Genomic DNA, 11,775 nt, shown 5'->3' with positions numbered 1-11,775 from the left:
CTCTGCAGTCACTTGCAAAGGTTTATACAAGTTGTAGGAAAATATTTAATTGGAACTTATTCTGAATGATCAATATTTATACAAAGATAGTTGAGACTAGAGCTCTACTTCATTTATAATTAATTACCTCAACTATTAAAACATAAGGTATTATGTCATAATGTTAACAGTTTCTAAGTTAAATCTTAAAGATCTTAGTTCCTGGCCAACACAACACAGTAGGAGAAAATTTGTGATGGAAATGACTGTGGATTTCCTCTAGGTTCAATATTCTGAAAATCACTGACACCATTATCCAAGATTAGCACTAGAGTTATTATCCATTGAGGATTGTTCCATTTCTCATTTAAATCTGTATGCTGAACAATGGAATTCTGTGACAAATGCATTTATTATTCAACAGCTAAAAAAGGAGTCATAACTTAGAACTTGCTGAGGAAAATCATGGAAAGGCCATATTGCTTGAGCTGTCTCAGTTTTAGCATGGCTACATTACCACAATTTACAGCATCAATTTGAGATTTATTTCCCTTGAATACTATGATTAATATTAAATATAAACTTAGAGTTAATACAAGTGAATTTAATTCTCCATCAATAAAGAAATGTTTTAATTAAAATGATAATGTGAGATTATTCAGTGTTTAACAATAGATAGAATGGTGACCTTATTCCGCTTGGATTTTTCTCATTACTGAGGAAATGGGACAAGTAGAGTAAAGACAAAGCAGGCCTTTAGCACACTTGCACTACTAGCCTGTTTTTCTCTTAGGAACATAAAAAGTCCATTTCTTTATTCCACTCTTACCATTATGTTGGTAGATAGATCTTTGTCTCAGGGGCTTCAATGCTTTGTAAACAGCAAACTGGGATCACTAATCAGTAATACCTGTAAACTTAAGAAAATCACTAAAATTCTGTGTCTGTTTTGCATCTGTAAAAAGGAATATTTATTTAGAAACTTCCATTTCCCATCTCAGGAACAGTATAAGAATTATAAAACATTCTAAGGGTGAAAGCTTCTGAAAAGTTAACAAGCATTACAAAAACATGGTGGAATTTATGACATTTTTGGTCTTGGATTCTTCCTGTTTGCATCTACTACCTATTTGCTGGCCATAAAAGTACATTTGGTGGGAATGTAAATTGCTGCAGCCACTATGGAAGACAGTATAGAAAGTCCTCAAAAAATTTATCCAAAGAAATCCAAAACGCCAACTGAAAAATAAATATGCACCCCTATGTTCATCGCAGCATTAATTACAATAGCCAAGATATAAAAGTAACCCCAGGATCCATCAATAGATGAATGGATAAAGAAGATGTTACACATCTGCAATGCAATATTATGCAGCCATAAAAAAGAATGAAATCTTACCATTTGTGACAACATGATGAACTTAAAGGGTATTATGCTAAGTTAAATAAGTCAGATAGGGAAAGACAAACACCATATGATTTTGTATATATGTGGGATCTAAAAAACAAAATAAATGAACAAACAAAACAGAAACAAACTCATAGATGCAGAGAACAAATTGTTGGTTTCCAGATGGGAAGGGTGTTGGGGTGAGGAAAGTGAAAAATGTGAAAGGATTAAGTACAGATTGGCAGTTATAGACATTGTCACAGGGATATAAAGTATAGCATAGGAAACATAGTCAATAATATTGTAGCAACTATATATTAATATAGCATCAGATGGGTACCAGACCTATCAAGATGATCACTTCATAGGTTATATAAATGCCTAATCACTATGTTGTGCACCTGAACCTAATATAATATTGCAGGCCAACAATAATTGAAAAATGTAAAAAAAAATTTAAACACCTCAATTTTTTCTGTCCAAAACATGAAAAGGCAAGCAATCACAAACTCATCCATCTAGACCAGGCTTTCTGAACCTCAGCACTGTTGATATTTGGGGCCATATAAGTTGTGGGGTGTCCTGTGCATGGTGGGATGTCCAGCATGTCTCTGGCCTCTACCTATGAGATGCCAGTAGCACCTCTCCAGTCGTGATCATGAGGAATGTCTCCAGACATTGCTAAATGTCCCTTAAGGGTTGGGGAAGCTAATCACTCCCAGTTGAGACCCACTGACTTATATCCTATTTTATACATGTGCACATAAAAATTATTTTGTAAAAAGTACATACTTTATAAGATATGTGTAAGTATGCCAAGTAATAAATTATATGTGTATACATGTAAATGTTGATGAAAAAATCAGTGATGATGCTGCCAAATCCACTATTAGCACACTAGATGCTATTGAAATATGATTAAAAGGGTAAGAGGCATATGAAACTGGTTGCCATTAAAAGTTACAACAAAAAATTATCAAGGTAAGACACAATGTTAGAAATGCATACCAACTGACTATTCGAATATAATCAGATACCATGTCATCAAAGCTTAAATGCAAAATAAGAAAACAGATAATTAGGTCAATTTAAAATTAATCTTTTTCCTAAATTGCTAAAGCAAAAACTTTATTGTCATCAGTGTGTGTATTTGAGATCAAGGCTTAATTATTTAATGGTGAAGAATGAGAACAATGGCCCAGACTCTCAATATTTTTTGAATTTCAGTCAGCTCTTGAAGTCCACATTATTTAATGGCCCTCTTTCAGGACTAACATGCGACAAAAGAAAAATAAATTTCTTCATATTTTATAGTCCATATTACTATTTCTTTGGCAGCTCACATATAATACATCAGCCATCTGGGTCCTCTGGAGAGGCTTTACAGTGGTAACTGTTTGGTCCACTATGAAAACCGTCACAAACTGAATGCAGTGATCAGCTCCCCACCCTCCTAGAGCCAAAGATGAGTGAGCACGGGAGCTAGCAAGCTAACAAGAAAATGTCACACTCCAAGGTCAGGAAAAGGCAATGCAAAGACAGGGAGAGAAGAAGGTTGATGCTACATTTTCTGGTATTTTACTAATTACCAAGCACATTCTTAGGTCTTCTTATTTTATTTATTTAAAATGAAAGCTCGATTTTATGAGCAATGATAGTTTGTAAATGCCCTCTTATTTCTTCCTCAGACACTTGCAAAAGTCTTTAAAAACATCCAGGTAAGCATGACTTCTACTTAATTATCTTCTGTTTCATATGATTAAAAAAAATTAGGGTATTATATCTAATATTGGATATATTTTTTCTTCCTTCTCTACAACTACAAAACCATTAAATGACCCAATGAATATTAATTTAACAGTGGTACTCAAAAAAAAGAAGTAGGAATGGGGGAAAAGAGAGAATGGAAGACAATTGGGAAAACTATAACAATCATGTAATCATCCAGGTATAAACTAAAACCTAGAATATAAATATGGAAAATTAAAAATATATAGAGAAAGGGCATATATGAGAGACATAAAGATAGGAGAATAGGACTTGTTAATGGAGAAAGCTGGGGAAGAATCTTGAAATAAGCTAGGAGTCAGCCAGTCAATGGATCTAGTTTACTACAAAGCCAGTGTGTCTAACATCAGCTGAAAATTCAGAGGAATTTGGCAAAGTCACTAGTGCAATTTTAGTTGCATTAACTATTCTAGACCTTATTTACTCTTCTGAAGTCATTGTCTCCACTTCTATTTGTCCCCACTCCTATTTTTTAACCTTATTTCTTGCATTTAAAAAAAAATCATCAGGCACGAATTCCTTCCTGTTTGTCAAAATTCCAATAATTATGCGTCCTACAAATTCTTAGAGAAACAATGGTGAAGTGGAGGAAACCAGAGCAATTACCTGCCCTATAATGTGCCCATAGGCTTTGATTCCCCATTCCCTCAATTTTGGATCACATCAAAGGTGGTGGAGGAACAAGTCAGGCCAGGAGGGACAGGAAAAGAGGTCATATGTGCTAGAGCTTAAAGGTCAGCACAAACTCTGTGGTAACGTTCAACAAGCACTGCTCTAGCCTCCTACTTCACTCAACTTTATCTGGCCTTCTACCTGGCTCCCAGGTAACAGGTTCTCCAATGCAGATGTGCTTCCATGAGCATGGAATGCCCTGCGGCATTCATCTAGACGTGTAATTCTCAAATGAAACCACTGACAAGTAGATCCTCATACAGTATCTTCCTTTCTCCCCAAAACTCGATTATATCTCTGTCTCTTCACACATTCTCCCTTAATCTCCTATCTCACAGAATGTTTCCATCTCAAAGCTTTACCCTTCACCTTCTTGCCTTCTTCAAGACTTTGCACCTTCAATTATCCCCTCTTCCACCAAAATCTTCTGTTCTCACTGTCTTCAATCTTCCTTCTTTGTTGTTTCCATTTTCTCAGTCTCTATAGACATACAGGTCTCATTTTATCTGAAAGAAAAGGAAATGTTTATTTCATCCAACCCTTCCCTTTAGTTCTTATAACAACATATCCTCTCACTGCAGTGTTCCACATGCAATGACTGCATGGCATCTCTGTGCCCCTCAGTGTCTCATAAGTTTAGCTGGTTTCTTCCTCTTTCCTACCACTGAAATCAAATTTTGGGAATTTATCAAAGACCTATCTCTTCTCTCCCAAAGTAGCACCTTCTGTTCCTAATGTCTCTATTTCATGTCTATTACAATCTCCTCCAACCTCCAAATGAGGGTTACTCTTTAATAGCCCATTTCACATCCAACCAGTCTCCAAGGCCTCTCAGTTCTTTCTTGCAGTCCTCTGTTATTAATCATTCCCTTTCCAGTCTTTCCTCCATCATGCTAGCCTAAGCTAATCCAATGGCAATAGCAACCTAAGTATGCTAGGCAATTCTTGAATGCAGTAATAGAGGAAGACTTCTTGGTCATTTGTCACCTTGTTAATCATCTATCTACATATACAAATACATGGGCTTGGAAAATTGTCACTGGAAAAGAATGGTAGAGCTAGAATCAGATAATTTCATTTCCTTTCAGATAATTTATATATGTTATAGCCATGGGAATACACCAAATCACAAGATGCTCTGTAGTCATTTTTGCTTTTGTATGATGTCATAACAATAGGTAATATCTCTATTAGAGAATATAGAACACTCCCCTTCTCAGTTGACCAAATGATAAAAAAAAAATTGTCATTGTATGTAATCATTGCTAGTGAATCTAGTCAATGTTCTGTCCCTTCTATCCTGGTTTGCTCTTGCATCACCTTTAGCATGATCCAAAATTGAGGGAATGGGGAATAAAAATAGCAAGTGGGAGACTTCAGAAGGGAGACATGTAGTTTGACTTTTGAGAGAATGATGTAGAAAGCATAATGGAAGAAAAGGATGCCTCAAAGAAACGAAACAGCATTAAAAATCAATTGTGCCTACTTTATAATATTCCCAAAGACCCAAAGAGTGGGCAAAGATGTGGCTCAAGGGCATTACTATAAATGCATCCTGTAAAACTAAAGCCAAAGCAAAACTAAGTCTCTGAACTAAGGCACCGGTGATGGGCAGTAGGCTTCCTCTTGTCTGCCCAGAACACACATTGAAGATGTGTCATCTGGCCTATGTTCATTCCTGCCAGCAGGTTTGTGATCTTAACCAAAATGGAAAGCAGCTGTCAGTCACATCAATTATCTAGTGCAACCACACTGACGGGACACTGTAAAAGTTTCACTCATTATATTAGTCATGGATATTTCCTATTGATAAGGGTAGACTAGCTACTGTACAAACAACCCCAAAAATCTCAGTTTAATTAAATTACACTTAGGTTGCATTTCTGTTTATATCACAGTCAAAGGCTGGGTGGCGGGGCACGGGGTGGGAAAGACTCTGTTCTACGTAGAAAATCAGAGATCCATGCCCCTTCCATCTGTGGTCCCATCTTCCTCTAGGTCCAGGGAGTCCTCCCCCTTTAGATACCATTGGAAAAGGAGACCACTTTGGAGGATTTCACATCCTTCACTTAAAGTATTGATATCACTTCTGCAAATCCTATAATCCTGACATACACACCCTACAAAAAGGAACGTTGGAAAATGTAGTCTAGCTGTGTACCCAGGAAGAAAAGATCTTGGGTATTGGTGAGCACAAGCAGCCTTTGATACATTATTAAACCATAATAAGATGTTGCTGTAACCAGATAGAAAGTATGAACATGAATGTCAGTGTCATTAACGATTATTAAGTTTGTTTCTAGTATTATGGATACCCACCAGATCCTTTATAGGGATTAAAATTCATTAGGGCCTTCCTAATGAAACCTCCATGCATGGTCAAGCCCTCCTAAACCTTGAACTGCCCATACATGTTCATAAACAGGTTATCATTACACATTTTCAATGTGATATGCACACAGCATGTCTAGTCATTATTTAAAAATGATGGATAGGGTAGGATTATCCTAATACCAAAATTAGAAAGAGCTATAACAAAAACAGAAAACCATAAACATATTCCTTATGAATGCAGATATTTTTTTAAACCCTCAAAAAATACTAGCAAACCAAATCCAACAACATATCAAAAGAATTATACACCAAGACCAGGTGGGATGTATCCCAAGATGTAAGATTGATTTCACATCTGAGAAAAAAATTAATGTAATACACCATATCAATAGAATGAAGCCAAAAAAACAAAACCAAAAAAACAACCCGCACGATCATTTCAGTCGACCCAGAGAAAGTATTTTATAGAATCCATCAGCCTTTCATGATGAAAACATTCAGCAAAACAGGAAAATAAGGGTATTTCCCCAGCCTGATAAAGTGCAAGTATGAAAAACCCATAGTAAACATTCTGAATGTTGAAAAGTCAAAAGATCAGGAAGAAGACAGGATACCTGGTCTCACTATTTTCATACAACCTTGTACTGGTGGTTCTACCCAGGGAATTAGGTCTTTCCCTAAAAATAAGGCATCCAGATTAAGGGGCAAAAATGTAAAACTATTTCTCTTTGCAGGTGACATGATGTAGTATATAGAAAATAATAAGATATTCACTAAAAGTATATTGAATAAACAAGTTTAACAAGACTGCAGAAGAAAAGATTAATATACAAAACTCTACTGTGCTTGCATACACTAAAAATGAACAATTTGGAAATGAAATAAAGCAATTTCATTTACAATAGCATCAAAAAAGAAGAAAATGTCTAGGAATAAATTTAACCAAAATAAGTACAAACTTGCATTCTAAAAACTGCAAAACATTGTTAAAATAAAGCAGACTTAAATAATAGGAAAGGTATTTACGTTCATGATTAAGATTTGATGTTAAGATGATGATATCCTCCCTATTGATCTATAGAGCCAATGCAATCCTTCTTAAAATCTCAGTTATTTTTCTTTCTGAAATTTACAAGTGGACCGTATAATTTATTTGGAAATGCAAGGGACACGGAATAGCTGAAACAATCTTGAAAACAAAAGAACAAAGTTGAAGGACTCATGTTTTCAGATTTCAAAACATACTCTATAATATAAAGCTACGGTAACCAAGACTGTCTGATGATGGCAGAAGGATAGACACACAGATCAGTGGAATATAATTGAAAGTCCAGAAATAATCCCTTATATTCATGCTCAACGGATCTTTATGATGAGTGCTAAAAATAATTCAATGAGGAAAAACAGTAGTAGTTTTTTCAACAAATGGTACTGGAAGAACAAACAGTTAAGCCCCTGTTTACATAATAGATAAAAATTAACTAAACATGGATTAACTAAGTTTAAACCTAAAACTATAAAACCCTTAGAAAAAAAACATAGGAGTAAATGTTTGTGATCTTCATAGATACAACACTAAAAGCACAAGAAACAAAACAAAAAATATATAAAAAGGAACCCTTTTACACTGTTGGTGGGAATATAAAAAGCAGCCACTTTGGAAAACATTTTGGGAGTTCCTCAAAATGTTAGAGTTACTATACGACTCAGCAATTCCACTCCTTGGTTTGTACCCAAGATTATGAAAACATGCCTACACAGAAATACGTATATGAATGTTGATAGCAGCATTATTTACAATAGCCCAAAGTGGAAACAACCCAAATGCTCATTAATGGATTAATCGATAAATAAAATGTAGTATATCCATAAAATGGAATACTAATTGGCAATAAAAAGAAATACAGTATTGATACATATTACAACATGAATGAACCTTGAAAACATTATGCTAAGTTATAAAAGACCACATATTATATGATTGCATTTACATGAAATGTCCAGAAAGGGCAAATTCAGAAGACATAAAGTAGATTAGTGGCTGCTTAGGGCTTAGTGTTTAGTGGGACGTAGGGAGTTTATTTTTCATTTATTTTAAAACATCAAAATGTTCTAAAATGGCTTGTGGTGATGGCTGCATAACTCTGTGAACGTACTAAAAACTTTCAAATTTTACACTTTAAATGGGTTAATGTAAAGAACGTGAATTACATTTCAATAGATCTGTTTTCAAAATTATACAACATAGCAAGATGGCAGTGGTAGCACAGTAGGAAGTTAAACTCAGCTGACATGGCTTACCAAAGGCAGTGTTTTTCACCATGTATGATGTATGCCAGAATTTGGGGGTTATAGGACAATCTGACACTTGGTAAGAACCCATTCAGGACTTCCCTTGACCAATCTGGGCCTTATCCTGAATAGATTGAATGCTAATACTTTCAAGCTAAATGAGTCTGCTGTCAGAAACTGGGCAAATCCTAGAATTTTAGCATACAGATCCACAAATCTGAAATTTCCTAGCGTTTCTTGTTGGAAACATATCCTTTGTAATTTTCACAGTAAGTTGTTTAAGATTTATTTGTTCCAGTGTTCATTTTCACGAAGCCTCAACTTCATACCTCTGATAACTCTTTCAAAGTGTCCATTCAAATGTCACCTATTCAGTCAGCCCTTCCCTGAAAAAACAGCAACACCCTTCCCCTCTACCTCAGCACTCTTTATATATCTTACTCTAGTTCATTTTTCCCCCACATGTTACATATATGTGGCTTTGTTGTTTTCTCTGTCTTCCTCTGGAATGTAACTCCTTAAGGTCTGTATCTGTATCACTTAGCCTTTCCAGTATGACAAACTACCCCTCAAATTTGGTGCCTTAAAATAACCATTTATTTAGTTCACAAGTCTGTGCTTTGACAGTTCGGAATAATGAAGGTGGGGGGTTCCTCTGGTTTTAGCGGTGGTAACTCTCGTGTCTGTAGTTAATGGCTGAGTCCATTGAGATCTGGCTGGTCCATGATGGCCTTAGCTGGGATGACTCTTCTCTGCTCCAAGGGAATCTCTGAGTCTCCAGCAAGTGAGCACAGGCTTATTCACATGACAATCGGGCAGGGTTCTGGGGGAGCATGTGGAAGAGTGCTGTGTCATGTGAGTTCTGTGGTCAGAACTAGCATCAATTCTGCTCTGTTTTATTGGTCAGAGCAAGTACAAGGCCAACCCAGATTCAAGTGGTGAGAAAGCCTCTATATCTTGATGGGAGATGCTGAAAATCACACTGCCCAAAAGGTGGATATGTAGAGGGGTACAATTGTGGCCATTTTTACAAACAATCTACCAGAGAGACTTTATCTGATTTGTTCACTACTGTATCCTAAGTACCTTGAACATACCTAGCCCAAAGGTGCTCCAAAATTTTTTCTTGAATGAATGAATCATCTGCCCACTACTCCTGAACCAGGGGCTGTCCCATAGGTTGCTTGTCTCTGTTGCAAATTTTTACAATATATTATAGGCTGGCAAGAAACTACACTGCTTGTGAATATTTGCACTTGGAGTACTTTCTCTACTGTTCTTTTACAGCTAAAACCAGCATTCACAGTTTGCTTTCTCTCTTCTTTCAGTCTTGCAAATTCAGATTCATTGCTCCCACAGTACATGAAGCACGCCATTTTTCATAGAATGCTTTTTCTTCTAGGACCTTGGAGAAGTTTCAAAACACTTTCTCATCAATCTCCACAGCTATATAACAAGATAGGTGAGTCCTGTTATTTACTCCTTTGCCCCCTCCCCTTTTTCTCCCAACCAGCCTGTTTCCTTTTTTTATTGAACGATGAAGCCAGCTGAAACACAACAGAATGATCACTTGCCAGTGCAAGACAGCGCCTTGAAACACTTGCCTCGGGGACTTTCTGAAAGGCTGGGAAATTGAATAGTTACCCACAAGTGTCACAGAAGGGACTAAAACAGAATCAGATATTGAAATGTCTGTAGATCCAATTCATTTCCCCATCCCTGCATTGCCACACAAGCAGAGTTAGAAAATATAAATAAATAATTTACTGGATACTTTAGCCTCATGGATCTACATTTTCTAGAAATATCTAGTCTAAGGATCAAACAGGTTGCTATGGTTCTTGATAATTGGACTTAAAGAGCAAACTAGATTGCTTTGTTCTCCACTTGGTCTTCTGAAAATCTTCTGGACTTCCTGTATCATTGTTAAAACACAGTGTGTTTGGGGTTACTCTTCTTGAAAGGCTGTTGTAGTTCCTTGGAATTTTGCCCTCTCCAAAAAATAGCGTTACACACACACACACACACACACACACACACACACACACACATGCATTGATAATCGTTGAATTGAACCAATCATTGCTCTATGAGGTAATGTTCCTCATATACCCAAATGACAGATTACTCAAAGGCTGTGACATATATCAATACCTTTTCCAGTAGGCCCTTTCCATTTGGTCTAGAACTTCTTTTAGCAAAGGACAAAGCCCTTTCATATTTACAGATAGAGCTGAAAAAGCAAAGACCCATAGGAGAAGCAACTTTCAACTTTCTCTTTTCTATTATTTACTCAAATCTCCTTGGCTCAATACCTCATCAGTTTCTTCAACTCCCTCTCTTCACATCCAGACACTAAGTCCTGCCAGTTCTCACTTTGATGTATTTTCAGAAGCCTTACTTGTTTTCATTCCTTCCACAAGGATCCCATATTCAGTCCTTTATTGTTTCACATCTGATTCATTGAAATTACCTCCAAACTGAACAGTTCTGCTTCATTATCAGTGATCCCCATCACCTACAACTATAGTTCTAGCTTGTTAACCTGAAATAATAATTCTTCCACATATGATCTCTAGCACTTTTCTTTTTCCATACTTACCTACCACTACATGAACCTTCTGCTTTGGCTAAAATGGTCTAATAGTATTTCTAAAAAGATCTGGCACCTCAAATTTAAATGGTGTATTGTATGAAAATCACTTGGCAAAACACTAACATTATGTAAGTATGAATTATTTTGTCTTGTACCTACTCCTGGTCAATCTGTTGACACCCTTTAATGGTTGAATGATTTTTTCCCCCTTATTCATATGCTCTGCTCTTTAAGTCTGCTCAGAATCTTCTTCCTCTTATCTGGTTACCCCGATCCTCATTACTTTGACTTCAGATGCATCTTTTCTCTCTCTTTCTCCCTTCAGATCCTTTGAGTTGACACAACAGATGATATGTTTTGAGCCTGCATCTCTATGATCACCACTTCCATAATCAACCCAGGCAACTAGCAGCCGGCACTCCAGACAAAAATTCCATGCCAAGATCCCACTTGATAGGAAGAAGGAATCAGGCTGTCTTGGGCACTTTATAAAGAATGTCGCTCTTTCCATAGCTTCCCCCTCACACCCCGCACTGCCCTTGTACCCAGAGTTCAGTCGTAGAGGATCCACACAGCTTTTCCCACCTAATCTTTTCTACCTAGGCACGGTCCCCAGTGATAGTTGTCCTATGAATTCTTATAGAGCCAGACTCCTGTGATTTGTCCTGTTTAGTGATAGTTATATTCTGACATTCATGTTTAGTTAGCCTTAATAGTTTATTCT

Source organism: Rhinolophus hipposideros, assembly GCF_964194185.1.
Source record: "Rhinolophus hipposideros genome assembly, chromosome: 7".
Lineage (NCBI taxonomy): Eukaryota > Metazoa > Chordata > Mammalia > Chiroptera > Rhinolophidae > Rhinolophus > Rhinolophus hipposideros.
The sequence above is the reverse complement of the archived record's forward strand: the minus strand, read 5'-3'. Positions refer to the sequence as shown.